The 16,987-nt window shown below is 39.1% G+C and overlaps 1 pseudogene; it reads left to right on the top strand.

Moving 5' to 3' along the window:
• The first annotated feature begins 11,031 nt into the window (after positions 1 to 11,031).
• LOC112410513 (protein ripply3 pseudogene) lies at positions 11,032 to 11,587 on the top strand (annotated as a pseudogene).
• The last annotated feature ends 5,400 nt before the right edge of the window (positions 11,588 to 16,987 follow it).

Genomic DNA, 16,987 nt, shown 5'->3' on the forward strand with positions numbered 1-16,987 from the left:
CATTCAGACTCTGATTAAACTCCAAGAATTAAAAGCATTACACTTTTTATATTTTCTATAATATATCAATGTCCTTTGATTCCAAATACTTCTTCCACATTACGAGGTGGCTTATGTAATTAGACTCAAGATTTAACAACTGCTGACTTGTGAATCAAAGCCAGTCTTTTCCCACCTCTGTTGGAATTAGGTTAGTTCTCACCCATGGACTATGGAAACAGCTTAAAAAAAAAGTGAATGGTGCCCAGAAATTCATGTATATGCTTGAGGGCTGTTCTAAGTTCCTAGCTAAATCCCTCCAGGTAATCTTTACTTTTTTAAATTAAAAAAAAAAAAATTATTTATTTATTTATATTTTTGGCTGCATCGGGTCTTAGTTGCAGCACCAGGATCTTTCATTGTGGCACATGGGCTTATCTCTAGTTGTGGTGCGTGTGCTCCAGAGTGCACAGGCACAGTAGTTGCAGCACACGGGCTCTCTGGTTGTGACGTGGGGGCTCCAGAGCATGTGGGCTCTGTAGCTGTGGCATGTGGGCTCTCTAGTTGTGTCACGTGGGCTCAGTAGTTGCAGCACGTGGCCTTAGTTGTCCCACGTGGGGTGTTAGTTCCCTGACCAGGGGTCGGACCCATATCCCCTGAATTGGAAGGTGGATTCTTAACCACCTTCCATGTAATCTTTAAACTGAGAAAGCAACTCACACTGGATGCCCAGGGAAGGCAACAGAAGCATTATTTTTCTGATGTACCTTTCTCCGGGTTAACAATCGGCTGAGGCACTTGTGACATGTGGGAAGCCAGAGATATCCACTTATAAAGACATTCTACAATAGACATACTAATTAAGGTGTGGCAAATGCACTCTTCAAAGATGTTTGCAAGATAGCTCTGATCTTCCTTTTCAGTCAACTGAGTTTGTAATACACGAAAGAGATTCAAATTAAAATAAATATTTCCAACATGAGTTGGTCCTTTCAGTGGAAACCTTTTAACCACTTGACAAGATGCAGGCCATGAACTTTATTTATCCTGCATTTCCATCTACCTACTGCTACCCATATAATTTAATGGGGGAAAATGGCCATCAAGTAAAAATTTGTGGCCATAATTTCATGTACAGGTTCATGCTGTTGCTCTGGTATTATAATTTTACAGATAAATAAACACTACATCTTAATATTTGTTCTCTAATTTCATTGCAAGATATAGGGAAGTCATTAGTCATATGAAGATTTATAGCTTGAAAATATAGTTTACAGCTAAGGCAGTTTATCACCCATAAGAAATATAGGGAAGTATATGAACTATTTTTATCTGTGTTAATTACCATGCTATCTTATTTCCACTTTCCACTTATGTACTTCAAAGATTTGCTTTGCTTGTCCACAGTCTCACTCTATTTTCTGTATCTACAGATATCTCAGGGATATTCAGGCCCTATATTTCTCAAGTGAGAAATTCAAAGATAAGAGAGTCTAGTCTTTGGTTAAAAAGAAAACACCTAACTCATATTTTTGAGGTGGGGGAGATAGAATTCAATCATAGATCTTAGATTTAAAATACCCTAAATGTACCGTTTCTAGGTTATATACCAGGTAAACTTTTATGCTTCTTAAGTTTCTCTTCTTTCCAAAAGGTGTGTGTGTGTGTGTGAGAGAGAGAGAGAGAGAGAGAGAGAGAGAGAGAGAAAGAGAAACAGAGTGCTAGCAAGAGAGGTTTTTGTGTCTTGCTAAATACCATATTTTACATATAAATGCTAAAACCATAAATGTCTCTTATATTTTTCTAAAGTGGGAGGAAATCAGGTTGACTTAAGTTGTATGTGCATGTAAGTGTGTGTGTCAGGGCCAGATCAAATAGGTATTTGAACCATTTCTTTTATAAGTGCCATCTGCAAAACTCATATGATGCTTTGCAAATGAAAGAGAACAAATTAACACTCCTGCTCTTCAAGAATCAAACCACTCCTCACAGCACTACTTTAACAAGCCTTTGTTTGCATTTCAAGGTGGGAGGTGGGGGAAGGGAGTAGGTTCCCGATCCCAATGGCCACCACCAAAAGAAATAAAATTATTTTAACAATTACCAAAATACTGCATCTTCTTAAATTTGTTCTCAATGCTCAGTTTCACACTGACTTGGCTCCACTGCTAGAACTTTGTAAGATTCATTCTCACCATTTGCTTTGTGAATGAAGTTCATGGAGCAGCAGTGAAGACAATTTTCTTGGGGTTCAGTGGGACTGTTGACCCCAACTGTTAGAATATTGGAGATTCTCTCCAGTCACACACACTGACCCTCCTCCGACACACATACACACTCTGGGAATTAGAAAGAGAAGGATTATGTGTGAGAATAGTGTCATTTACTACCAAGCTTCCCTAACTTCATAGAAATAGTTACTTCCTAAGCAGCTCCTGTAAGATTTCAGGCCCAGAGATTGACCAAGTGGGCTAATTATTAGTTGCCTACATACTGATTCAAAGTTCTGCCAATTCTCAAAGGAATATGTGCAGAGAATTGACAAGAAACGTCAAAACTCCATTAAATGCATTATTAATGGCAACTAAACCTTCTATGCTTATAAGAATGCACCCCAAATATTAGTCAGTGTTGACTGGAGAAAAATGCACAACCTAAAAGTTGAGAATTATGTTTTTTCTGGCGGGCTTTATAAGGATTTAAGCCTGGGAGACAGCCTCTCAGGTAGCTCTGAGGGACTGCTCCAAAGAGCTAAGGGAGAAGAAGGGATATATAGGAGTTTTTGCAACAAAAACCAGGTAGTCAGAACATCAAATGATTACTATTAATTAAAGAAAACCAGACATCTCAAGTTAATGAATCTAGCGCTTTTCTATGTATGGGAAGATGCAAGAGCCTGTGCTCATTGAAATCAATCTTTTCATATGCACTTTAACTATTCTAAGGCCAGTACCCTGCTTTTCTCCATCCTGAATCCCCTCTGGGTGCACAGTTAGGGGTGACTGCAGTGTCTGAGGGCTTGATGGCTGCAACATCCTTTGTTTAATGATATGGCAGGTGACATTCTTTGTCCACAGTGCCTCATAGATTTGATCAATGTTTAGGAGGCATTTTTGACATTCCTCATCCACATCACCCAGAAAATCACCAGTTGTTGAACATTATCTGAACGTCCTAGTCTATACTTACCATGTTGGGTATAAGCTAAACACTCTTGTCTGCCTAAGGAAATACTGCTATTTTTCCCCAAAAACATGCATATATATAAGAACCAGGTCATACTTGCATTACAGGGAATAAGAGGGACTAGACATCCATTTACTTCCTAGTTGAAAAGGACAAGAGTTTCCCTTGCTTGAGATCCAAAATATTTAGCTAGGATGAAGGCTTACTTAATAAAAAGAATGTTGATTTATGCCATTTTAATGATAGTCTTTAGCTGAATAGCCTTCTGATATGAACCATTCACACATTGGCTGGCATTTAAAATAGATGAAGATGAACAATAAATAGACCTTTATATTATTTCTTCCAGGGTGTGAATAAAACTAAGTGTTTTGGGCACATTTATACACAAACAATTTAGTGGATCTCACAGCATTATTAACAAATAAAGCTCTTAGTGCCTGGTTTCTCACTCAAATATGTGCTGCATTTCACCACAGGCACTGAAAAATCTGCTACGTTTTACAGACCAGGCAGACATCAGAACAGCAGCAATAAGTTTTTTTTTTTTTTTTCTAGTTGGGTTGCATTTGTGTGTCTCTCAACTGTCATAAGAATTTACCCACTAATATCTGTTTTCATTGCCTATAGATTTCTTTCTTGGTCTGCTCACCCAAAGTAGTTAATCAAATTATTTTTACAGTTAAACAATGCTAGATTATTTTTTTAAAGTGTAACTTAGTGACCAGATGTGAAAAGAAACTCTGCCTCCCCCATTTAAAAAGGATTTAGTGAATACTTTTAAGATACCTGAGTAATTTATATAACTTTCACCCAGATAGCCAATGTCTAAGAATTCATCCTAAGAAAATAATCATGGTTGTACACAAAATATATCCACAAAGTGCTCATCTCAGTGTTATTTTCAATATCACAAGATTTTAAAACAAGCTAAATGCATTGGGATTAAAGAAATAAAGGTGAAAACACCTGGTAGAATACTGTTACATGCATAAACACATACACAAAACTTATATTAGTTCACAAGGGTTCCCTCTAAGTGGAAGAATTTTGAGTGATTTCTGTTTTATTCTGTTTTATTTAAAAATTTCCCCCAAATAACAATGATTTACTTAGCTCAAAAATATACAGGGCTGTTTTCATCTGGGGGCTTCTGCAGATCTGAGTCAGGCTCAGCAGATCTTTGCTGTGGCCCATGCATGTGTCTGTGATTGGCTGCTGGGTTGGCTGGTGACTGGTTAGCTGTCTGGTGGCTGATTGACTGTCTGCTGAGATGTGGTCTTGTAACCTCCAGTAGTCTAGCCCAGGCTCATTCACATCCTGGTAAAGTTCCAGGCTTGACAAGTCCATAAGTACTAATGCACAGGTGCTTTTCAAGCTATTGCTGCTGCTGCTGCTTTTTTTCTTTAAATATTTTAAATTGTGATTAAAAAAAACCATAAAATTTATGATCTTAACCATTTTTATGTGTACAGCTCAGTAGTGTCAACTACATTCACAGATCTCTGGAACTTTTTGTGCAAGAGATCTCTAGAACTTTTTCATTTTGCAAAACTAAACCTCTATATCCATTGAACAACTCCCCATTTTCCCCTCCTTCCAGCCCCTGGTAATCACCCTTTTCTGTTTCCGTGAGTTTGACTACTTTAGGTATTTCATATAAGTAAAATCATACAGTATTTGTCTTTTTGTCACTGAATTATTTTACTTAGTATAATGCTCTCAAGGTTCATCTGTGTTGTAGCACGGGACAGGATTTCCTTTTTTAAGGCCAAATAGTAGTTTGTTGTATGTATATACCACATTTCCTTTATTTGTTCATACACTGATGGACATTTGGGTTGCTTCTGCCTCTTGGCTATTGTGAATAACGCTGCAATGAACATGTGTGTGCAAAAATCTCTTTGAGATCCTGCTTTCAATTCTTTTGGATAAATACCAAGAAATGGTACTGCTAGATCATATGTTAATTCCATTTTTAATTTTTGAGGAAACTTCATACTATTTTCCATAACACCGCACCATTTCACATTCCCACCAATACTGCACAAGGGTTCTAATTTCTCCATATCCTCACTAACACTTATTATTTCTTGTTTTTTTTTTATAGTGGTTATCTTAATAGACATGAGGTGATATCTCATTACAGTTTTGATTCATGTTTTCCTGATGATCGGTGATGTTGAGCATATTTTCATGTATTTGTTGGCTATTTGTCTACCTTCTTTGGAGCACTATCTAGTCAAGGTCTTTACCTCTGTTTTTGTCTTTGTGGTTTTCCATATATTTAATTTTTTTTGCAGTGAGCACTTATTAACTTTCATATTGAAGGTGTTATTGGGAATAATAGTAATAATAATTTTAAAAAATGTATCAAGCAAGTTGTTGCAATAAGTAGATGGGCCACTCTTGACTGGCTAATTGAGGTAACCTATGGGTGGGGCAACTGCCTTTGTTTAGGATTAAACACTTGAAGAACACTTAAAGAGGCAACTTTATTCCAAACCAAGGCCCCTCTATCTTTTGTGGATCAATTAGCTCGGGTAACATAAAGCAGGGCAGGCAGAGGTTTAAGCAAGTCAAGCTGAGCTGGCAATGAGGCCATGAAGCAGTAACAGCCTGTGCCCAAAACCCATGTGGGATGCTTGGTGATCTTGCATACAAAATCTTGATCTGGATACTGCAAATGATTGTTCTCTCAGGGATTTTGATATTTAGAAGGGAACTTTATTATGTAATTAAGGTTTATGGCTTTTATCTAGCCAATTCAGAAGGGGTAACTAGCTAAATCACCAATAATTTTGTAATCTGGGTTTTAAGAAATGCTCTGTAAGCATTTTAGGGGCCAACTTTGTATAAAATAAAGATAAGCAAAGAAAAGCTCATAACAAGGTTTTAACTTTAAAATTCCAGTCAAAAATTTAAAGCTTGAGTTAAATGATGGGTGTCAATGAAGTGGATTTCCCAAATGTCTGGACAGGTAATAGTACTAGCAAACCTTGCTGGATGGAATTATTGCCCTGAAAGGAAATAATGGGGAATGATGGCATTTGAACCTATTAATTGGAATGCAAGGTATGATTATTTTCTTGGATGACAGGCTAATATGATAGCAAAGTGATTTGGCCAGGTGTACACACTTATTCTGCAGAAGCAAATGCAAACTAGACATCTAAGTAATTATGGGGAAGAGATACTGGGTTCAATGAGCCAATCACATATATGAATAGTTCTATTCCTACTTCTGAACTCCTCCTTTATTGAAATCCTAGAGAGCACACATGTCTAAGACCCACACTCAGTCTTATTACACTACAAATCTTTTCCTATAATGTTCTGCCTCTCACCCTCAGTATCATCTAATTTTCAGTACCTCTCTCTTTCTTTGTGTTATTGTTCCATTTCTCTCTTCTTTCATGTTCTAATACTTGACCGAAACTGCATTTTGGATCACATTATGTTGTCTCACTGTCCACCTCCTCAGCATTTCACAGTGGTTTCCTTTTTTGACCTGATAAGCAGCATTTTATGATGAGCTTATTATCTTACAGCTGAAATTTTCGATCTCATTTTCGATTATTCCCTGTCGTTTTGACTACATCATGTCTCCACTCCTTTGTTTTAGATCAGCAGGCTTGATTTGGTATATTATAGTGTCCATCTACCTACAACATTAATATTACTCACCTCCTCTTCCTCCTGACTTATTTCCTCTGGGACAAGTCCATCTAATTATCCAGTCTTGTCTCTTGCTTTCTGTACCACAATGCTCCCTGCCTCCTAAGATCAGTGTCCTATTTCCTTTCTTGAAAGATTAGCTTTCTTTTTTTTTTTTTCCTAGCCACAGAGCCTTGCTCCACATTATTATATGGTTCACTCTCGTCCTCACTCAGCCTCCCATCTCTAGTCACTGGTTATGGATCAAAGTATTCTATTAGTTTCTGATGATTTTTTAGCCTTCTTCTCCCCCTCCTTCAGCTTACATAAAGAAAAATACTCCTTAAGGATATTTTCTTCTATTGTTCCAAAGTAAGAATGAACAAACATTCAATAATCTGTCACTCTATAACTGTTCTCCACTCCTCCCACCCCCACACCCTCCAGTTCAGGTCTCTCTTTTCCTCTGGTGAATTCAATCTGTCATATGTTTATTCAGTACATTTCCACATTCAAAGCATTTAAGAAGCTAATTAATCCTTGGAGTACCCTTCTTGGGTGCACACCCAGGCTACAGAGGTAGTTGACATTAAGGCTGGGAGCAAAGCCCAAGAGTTTCTGTTTTCCAAGTCACTGTTCAGACTATGTTTTCTTTCACTCTCTCTCTCGACAATTGAAATAGATACCATCATGAATAAATTACTTGGATTTAATTTACAAGGAAGCTGCCAGAAAGTGTGTGACCTTCCTGATACCCCAGATTTCTCTAATCAAACCCGTGTTAGTCCTCTGTGAGCTGCTTGGGAACAGCTGGGAGTCAAACCACAGAACAAGATTAATGCATATCGTATATATTTTTTTCTCCTTCATGCAGAAAAACAGAATTATTCACCCAAATCTGTCATCACAAGTCACTTCCAAGAGTACAGTAAGGAGATCCTGTATGAGGTGGGCGGGGGGGGGATGAACGTACAAGTCTGGAAAGGGGGGTGATGATAAAAGAAAAGGAGGACTAAATCAGTGCATAGAGTTGTGTTGCTGTGGTTGACCACATTATTACAAAGACACAATGGGATAGGAGAAAGAGCTCCCTTATCCTCAACTCATACCGAGATCCCTTTTTGAAAATATACTCTTTTTAGCCCTATGGCTTATATGCTATATGCGGCCATTTGGGATTTATAGTTTGGCTTTTAAGGAGGAAAACGAGTTATTGTTTGCCGAATCACTGTTTTATCTGGCTATTATTATTATGTTACCAAGAAGTAAGGCAAGGTTTTTGTATAATGAGGAAAAATTACTAGCAATTAAATGACTTTCTTCTTTTTTCAGTTCAAATGCAAAAGGTAATTGTTTAACCATTACACCTAAATTATGGAGACCATTGGTGATCATTAATAAATAAAACTGTAAGTACAACTGGACACTGAAGAAGCCAGCTCAGTCAACACTTTCTTGATCAAGTAAAAATACAACAATCTTAAACATGTTAGATTCTCTTTAATTCCTATTGCCTTGCCCTGCAATAGTGAACACTGCTGTTCAATCTTAGGTGAAACACAGTAATGGTTGTAAGAAGAACTTGGTTAACTGAAACTTTTCCTGTTGACACACACTATTCATAGAAGACTAGACTATTTCCTCTTGAGAGGTAAAGGACTTATTACAGTCCTTATTGAAAGATGCAGGAAATCTGCCACAGCCATTTTGGTGCAATTGTTTTATTTTTTAAATTTTTTATTGGAGTATAGTTGATGGTGTAATTGTTTTAAACTAACTTAGGTCAGAGTCATAGGTGTAGAAAACAAACTTATGGTTACCAAGGGGGGCAGGGGGAGGGTGGGATGAATTGGGAGATTGGGATTGACATATATACTATGTATAAAATATTAGATAACTAATGAGAACCTACTGTATAGCACAGGGAACTCTACTCAATGCTCTGTGGTGACCTAAATGGGAAGGGAATCTAAAACAGAGAGGATATATGTACATGTATAACTGATTCACTTTGCTGTACAGCAGAAACTAACCCAACATTGTAAAGCAACTATACTCCAATTAAAAAAAAACAAAAACAAATTAACTGAGGTCAAATAGTCATCCCAATACGTAAAAAAATTTAATTGTCTTCCTATTAACCATCAAGTAGTACCTATAACAAATACCCGATCATATACCATCATTCTTAGGGCTCACTCATTTCATATTAATAATTATTATAAGAGCAACAACAACTACAGCTAACATTTATGGGCTTAAGTGCCAGGCAAATAAGTGTCATGACTGATCTTATACTTGGCACGTTATCTCATTTAACATTCATTTGTCCACATTTGCAGATGCGGTAACTAAGGTTGAGGGATGAAGTGACTTGACAAAAATGATCTATCTAGGAAATGGCGGAGCTAGAAAGTAACATTGGAGAGCTTGTTCTTGACTACTTACTTACTTTGTTTGGGCTTCTATAACAAAATAACAGAGACTGGGTAGCTTACAAACATCAGAAATGTATTTCTCACAGCTCTAGAGGCTGGGAAGTCCAAGATCAAGGCGCTAGCAGATTTGTGCTTGGTGAGGGCCTGCCTTTTCACAGATAGTACCTTCTATCTGTGTCCTCACATGGCAGAAGGGGCAAGTGAGCTCTCTGGTGCCTCTGGGGCATTAATCTCATGCCCTTATAAAAGGTCATGAGACCCTCATGACTCAACCATCTCCCAAAGGCCTCACATCCTAATACTATGCCCCCTCGGGGGTTAGGGTTTCAATGTATGAATTTTGAGGTGACACATTCAGATCAATGCAACTGCTATACTATATCACCTCATCCCAGGTTTAGGCATGGGAGAAGATCCAGAGGTTTTTTTTTTTTTAATTTATTTTTTGGCCGCATTGGGTCTTCGTTGCTGCATTCAGGCTTTCTCTAGTCATGGAGAGCGGGGGCTACTCTTCGTTGTGGTGCACAGGCTTCTCAATGCAGTGGCTTCTCTAGTTGCGGAGCATAGGCTCTAGGTGCATGGGCTTCAGTAGTTGCAGTGTGTAGGTTACGTAGCTGTGGCTCACAGGCTCTAGAGCGCAGGCTCAGTAGCTTTGGCGCACGGGCTTCGTTGTTCCACAGCCTGTGGGATCTTCCCGGACCAGAGATCAAACCTGTGTCCCCTGCATTGGCAGGCAGATGCATAACCACTGCGCCACCAGGGAAGTCCCCAGAGTTTTGTTTTAAAAGCTTACTTGACAATAAAATTTTCTTTAAAGCACATAATTTAATGATTTTCTTTTTAGGACACATAACAATGTCCCCAAGTAAAACAAACACAGAACAACAACAACAACAATGAAAAATATGGAATACCCCCAGGCTTCCCTGGTGGCGCAGTGGTTGAGAGCCCGCCTGCCGATGCAGGGGACACGGGTTCGTGCCCCAGTCCGGGAAGATCCCACATGCCGCGGAGTGCCTGTGAGCCATGGCTGCTGAGCCTGCGCGTCCGGAGCCTGTGCTCTGCAGCGGGAGAGGCCACAACAGTGAGAGGCCTGCGTATCGCAAAAAAATAAAAAAATAAAAGGAATACCACCATTTCAAATTGCCATGAATTCTCATCAATTTCTTTCTTTCTCAAGGTTCAAATCTTCACATCTATCTGGTAATGATGATTGGAAAACAAATGTAGTTTAAGAAATGTTACTCAAATGGGATGAGTATGTTCTATCTCCTGTCTCCCTGGGGTGAGCTATAGAACTGTCACTAACAATGCAAAACAAAACAAAACAAATCAATGTCTTGCACTGATTAAGGAAGCAATGACAGCTTCCACTGAATTCTACACTCCTGGAGCACAGATTTTCCAAGGCTGTTCTCTCATCTCCTCCACCCCTTTTTATTTCCATAAAGCTAGCATTCATTAATTTCTGAATTTTTTCAACAGTGTTATTTGTGTGTGCGTGTGTATTAAATGCGTAAATGAGTTGTCAAGAAAGTAAGGAATATGCAGGGGAAGCAAAACAAAAACAAAAACAGGAACCCAGAGAAGTAAGCTTGCTTTTGCTCGGAGAACATTAACAAAACCATGAATTTGAGCTTTCAGCTTTTTATGACCTTGTGGGGTGTAGGGGATTAGAGACAAAGACCAGAGTCAGAGCGCCCTCGCCAGAGCAGTTAAAGGCATGGCGGATAGCTGGCGCCGCTGGAGGGGCACGAGCGCCAACGGCACTATGAGACCTGAGCCGGCGGCCGGAGCCCGGGAGGCACAGGGATGCGTCGGTCACTGCCACCGGGATGGTCCCCGGGTACCACGGCCGCTGCTCCGGCCCAAGAGCCAAACACCATGGAGACCTTGGATCCTGACCCCTCTACCCCCCACCCCCCACCCCCAGGATGCTGAGCCCACCAGAACTCGAGGCGAGCTTGAGCTTGGGAGTGACCAACAAACGTTTGGATCAAAGGGGGCCTTTGGGTTTCAGCATCCTGTTAAGACTTTTTACCCATTTCTAAGCGTCAAGAGTATCTGCAGAGTTCATGCGAGAAGGTGCTGGCTAGTTTCCCTGTGCAAGCCACCATTCACTTCTGCAGCAATGAGTCAGATTCAGTTGAGGAGCAAGAGGAAGAAACCCTTCAGTGTCAGAAGGCTGGAGGCGGCCCAGGAGGAAAGGGCAGAGACAGGCTGACAAACCCAGGACGGCAACCCGGAGGCCATGGTGGCCTCGGTGGTAAGGGTCCACTACCCGGCCCTGACTCTCCAGAGGTGCTGCATGCCCCTCATCCAAATAAGCCTGTCTCTCCTTCACCAGACCCACCTCACATGTGCCCTGGGGGACATCCCTTGAGGACAGCCGTGCCAGGACACTTTGTGTTTCCACTGGGTGTACAAGAACTTGACTGTCTCTGGCCAGCACCACACTCTTGGCAAGGACTCAGCTTTTATTCGTCCTTCTCTTGGTGATTTTTTGAGCCTCATTTATACCTTTGAGAAAGGATTCTAGGACCAAGAAAAGGTTTGAGTCCACATGGGTTGTTATCGGGTAGGCCAACTTTCAAAGCTCATTCAGCAATGTCACTGTGCCGATCAAACGACATATTATTCCATGTCGATTAATAACCCACCTAGACCCCATGCCTCTCACTTAACCTGAGAATTCTTCTTTAGCTATTTCCACTTTCGTAAAAGTGATTTTAGATATTGTCCAAGGTTGATGTGTTTGTTTAGTGGCATTCTGAAAAAAATTTATTTATGAAAAACACAAAACTGAATAATTTTCATAAGAGTAACAAAAATAAAAAGATAAGGATTTGGGGGGGAACGTTCAGGATAAAAATATATATGATTCTTGTCTAAGGTCTGTCTGTGTGAATAGAAGAGCTTTAACTCTTAGTTTGGGACTGCTTTGGGCTTATTACTTGAATACAATAACACTTAAAAAAATTATTGGAGTATAGTTGATTTAAAATGTGTTGGTTTTTGCTGTACAGTGAAGTGAATCAGTTATACATATACACATAGAATAACAGTTTTCAATCAAAGTATCTAATGCAATATCATTTTCAGCTTTTTATATTTTGATGACCAAATGAGTGTATTTGTCAAGGTTTTTTTCTACTTAACTGTCTTACATGTGGTTGTCTTCCCAGTTTCTACTTGACATAAATATTTTGAAAGACAAAAAAAAATATATAAGACCAGAGTCAACGAGGTGGGACATCTACTATAAGACACCCACTCTCTTATAAAATTATAAAATTAGGATTCCAAAAAGCTATGTGCCCAGTACAAAGGTAAACTGGAAATAAACATACTCCTCCTCATACACCAAGGGATTCTAAAGAAAATCGCCTGTCTCAAAACTTGGTGTTGGAAATCTCCCCTGAAAATTAAGTTTAAAGTTGTCTTTTGTTGGTAGTGACCCCATGCAGGTTTTAGTGGGTCAATTGGTTATCCATATGGAAAGAAATAAGCTTGGATCCTGTGGCCAATCATAAACAGTCTCAAATTCTTTGAAACTCCTTTCATCAAGAGGTGGGGTCTATTTCTCCTTCCGTTGAAATTGAGTGGCCTGTATGACTTTTCTGAATAATAGAATATAATAGAACAAAAGAAGATGTGCCACTTTCTAGGCTTGGCCTTTAAAAAATGGCAGTCTCCACTTTCTGTCTCTTGGAACGCTTGCCCTGGGGGAACCTAGCCTACACGTAAGAAGTTTGACTACTCTGAGACTGTCATTCTGTGAAGAAGCCCAAGCCAGCCACCTAGAGAGGGCACATGGATATAACATCCATAATGTGGGATGATCCAACCCAAACTGTGTGGGCCAAAGTATTTTGAAAAGGAATTTGTGATGCTGATCTACTCCTTCATTTAAGAGTGCTTTCTCATTCTGCAATGCAGCCATCCAGCCATAATATTCAAGCATGAGGAATAGAGCATCCCCCAACGGGAAAAGCTGTAAGTTGGGTTTGTGATTAGTGCATGGGTATCAGAGCCTTAGACATGCATACACAGATGGAAGATTAAGTGTATATTCTGAAAAATGGAATAATATTAAATTGGGATTTATTTAGACCTAGAAGTTCCCATTGTGGGTCTGTCTGCTGATTGCATTTCCAGACTGAACTCACAGCATACAGTCCTTCACCTTTTCCAGCCTAACTTGCATTCTCAACCTCAGGCCCACACTGTTCATCAGAGTACCCTTTTATTTAACATTAGTTCTTAACAGATTGCTGGGGAACAGAAACAGAACCACCAAGCAGGCACTAATCTCAACAGTCAATGACAGATTGAGCAGGAAGGCATAAAGAACCCAAAGAATGATTTCTGAATTGCAAATTTTCCATGAAAGCTGAAGAAATGACTGGCTTCCTCTGATATATTTGCATTGCCAGAAATGATAAATGAAGCACAGATTCCATTATTCATAGTTTTAAGTGAAATTTGTTTACACTACTGCTTAGTATTTATTTAATCCCCTTTAAGAAGTGCTAATTTAATAGCCCTCAGAATCCATCAATAAAAAAGGAGGTCACTGTTACCTAACCCATCTCAAAAGTGGAGAAAGTTAGACTCCTATAGCCAGACTTCCCCATTATTACATGGTGATAATGTGACCTTGGGGGATAGGTGGCGATGTCACCCTATATGTCTGTGATTTACCTAAGATAAACTTTTATATTTTTTGTCCCAAACTTTCCTCACCTCAACATGATATAAGCTGTCAGGCAAATGTGAATTCATGTCCACATCTCATCGTGGGTCCACGAGCATTCCAAAAACACATGGCCCTAGACAGAAAAGAAGGCTTCTTTTAAATGATATTTTTTATGCTCTGATTAGTAATAAATAAAACCTAAGAGTAATGTCCAGATGTCGGGTTTCTAGACAGGAAAGAGTTGGGATGGTGATAGGAGGGAGGGTGAAAAACACCATGGAATGAGGAGCTCTGAGCAAGACAAAGCCTGGTGGCAGCAGGTGCCTTAGACAGTACTCTGAGCTGAGGTTTAACCACCTTTCGTTTCCCAGTTGCAACATACAGGATAGAGACTGTTGCTGTCTAGTCACCACCCTTTGAATATGCCCAGAGTTATATGCAATACCGTTTTCTGTGTGTAACCCTGCTCATTTAGCTGCTACTCAAGACAGCATGAATGGAATGTAAGTAAATGAAAGTGATGTCATTAGAAGGATCACTTTGATTTCACTCGCTTTGAAATAATTAAATCATACCCAAACATCAGTAGTTTAAATACGATTTTTATCAAATCCCTTGCGACACACCAAACAACTCACAGACATACACACCAGCTAGTGAAGCTTCCAGTTCCCCTCTTTCTCCTCTGACAAATTGTACCTCTTAATTTGTATGGCTAGAGTCTGATCAAGGACTGATCTCTTTCTTTGAATTCCTCACATGCACCTAGGGGTGCTCCTGTGGGTAATGTACCGATAAATACTTTTCAAGGGTTAGAGATTGGCAAATAGTTTATACAGTGTTCTTAGATTAAGATGTTGAGGAGGAATAAACACTGCTTTTTGAAAGGTGTGCCATTCAGTAAAAGACCACAAACAACATGCTTATGTGACTGACTCTAGACAGACTTTCATTCATCTTGTTATTTTGTTCTATTCAACGGATGCTGTATGGAGGTTTTCTGTTGGGCAATCGTGATCTATGAACATGTCTTCAAAATTATTGAAATGCCTTGAGTCTGGGAATTTCTTACATGTATACAATATGTTGTGACATATGAAGAATCTAGGTGGCAGGCAATTTGGATAGTGGCCATGCTCACTAATCAGAGGACAGACTTCACATGTGCTTAGCTTGGAAGGTACTATTGATCCCACAGTGACCTTTTCAGTTACACTCACACACAGTTCATAATGGGTTTTCAAGTAGTATAAATGTACAAAAAGGTTAACTGAGGTCTAAACACTGTGCAATGGCCAATGGCTGATGACTGGGAGCTTCATTGGTTAAGCTTGTTGCAACTAGCCACCAATAGGACTGTCTGTCCCCTTTAAAGTTCTTCAGTTCTGTTACCTTTCCATGTCAATTCAGTAAATATTATCACTAATCCTAATGACAGCTATAATAATGGTATTTTCCAGGCACTATGCTAAGCCCTTACTCTTGAGGTAGGGACTGGAGTCCCCATTTTATAAGTGAGGAGATTAACTAATAGAATGCTTAAGGTAGAAGGAGAAAAACTGGAGTCTGAACTCTGTTGTCTTATGCTCTTAATTAAATGAAACACTGCTTCCCTAGTGAGCATATTTGCTAAGCCAAGGGACTAAGTCTTGGGACTTAATTAATAATAAAGCAACTAGCTGGATTACATGATCTACTTTACCAAAAAGCCATAGATATTAAATGTATGATAAATGATATTTTGTTGGTTTTAGTCATATTAAACATATCTAATTACTCATATTTGTGACTGAGCTGGTTAGATCTACAAAAACTTTCAGTGCCATTCTAATCATTTGAGATCATTGGCTGTGACTTGATGTAATTGGACTAGAATCAAAGTCTGAATGTCTGACCAGTGCCTTCACTGAACTCGTTCAAAGCTTATAAATATTTCAGGTAGTTTTCAATTATCCTGAATGTTTTCTGCACACAGAAGGGCTAGTTGGCCCATTTGCAGAAATAGTTGCTGATCTATAAATGGGTTAGGTTCAGCCTATGGATAGCTAAATATATCTTCATGCATACAGGGAAACCTCAGTGATACAGGCCAAATACAGGGAGGGTTAATCTCAATTTGTGAAGGGTCTAAGTTACATATTTAAAAGATTAGATGTAGTTTTATTATTTGCAATAACACCTAATAACAAACTAACTGGTAAACAAATGTTTCCAAATGAGGTCATGTTATAAGAGTTTTAATGACAAGGTAAGACTCATTTGAAATAAGTAGCACTCATTTGCATGCAAATAATTAATGTGTCAAAGCCCTTAAAAAGAGATCAATCCCTCCTAGGTGAAACACGCCCTTTTGCAATCTTCTTTACACTGTTACAGTTGCTGAACCAACTATTCGTTCAGAGATAGTGCGATAGTAGTTTGAACAGGAAGTGGGTAGAAATTTAATTACAAATTCTGAATTACTGGGGCCCAAAATAATAATACTTTTCTGTATAGTCATTTCTTGATTATCGACATCAATGAATGTGACACTGATAATTTTGAAATCATTTCTATTTTACCTTGTATATCATTTCAGGGAAAGTTACCTTCTCAATTATATTTTGCTTAGGCTTCTGTTAAACTTAAATTTGCATTCTGTCAGCCAGCGTAAATGGGCAGTCACAGAGACGGTCGAGAAGCATGTAATAGTTGTACAAAGCCTGTCTGGGATGAATCATTAAGCATGGTTAATCCACAAGTTGAGAATCATCCTTATTAGAGATTTCTTCATTTTTGAAAATGTGTGCAACAAACCTCCCCAAACAAATAAGAATTCTTAGTTCCTAAGAAAGGATTTCTAAGAAAAGGACTATGTTTCACCCCAGGAGAACCTAGTGACCCCAGAACTGGGTCTTGGACACTGGGCATATGGTTTAGGGACACCTTGAGACTTTAAGTTTTCATGAAACTTCTCACAGGCAACCAGGACATCTGGTGTGGTAGGTGTGATAAGTAGGTAGGTAGGTAAGTAGGTGCCTTCTGGAGT

Source organism: Neophocaena asiaeorientalis, unplaced genomic scaffold (genome assembly GCF_003031525.2).
Source record: "Neophocaena asiaeorientalis asiaeorientalis breed wild unplaced genomic scaffold, Neophocaena_asiaeorientalis_V1.1 scaffold656, whole genome shotgun sequence".
Lineage (NCBI taxonomy): Eukaryota > Metazoa > Chordata > Mammalia > Artiodactyla > Phocoenidae > Neophocaena > Neophocaena asiaeorientalis.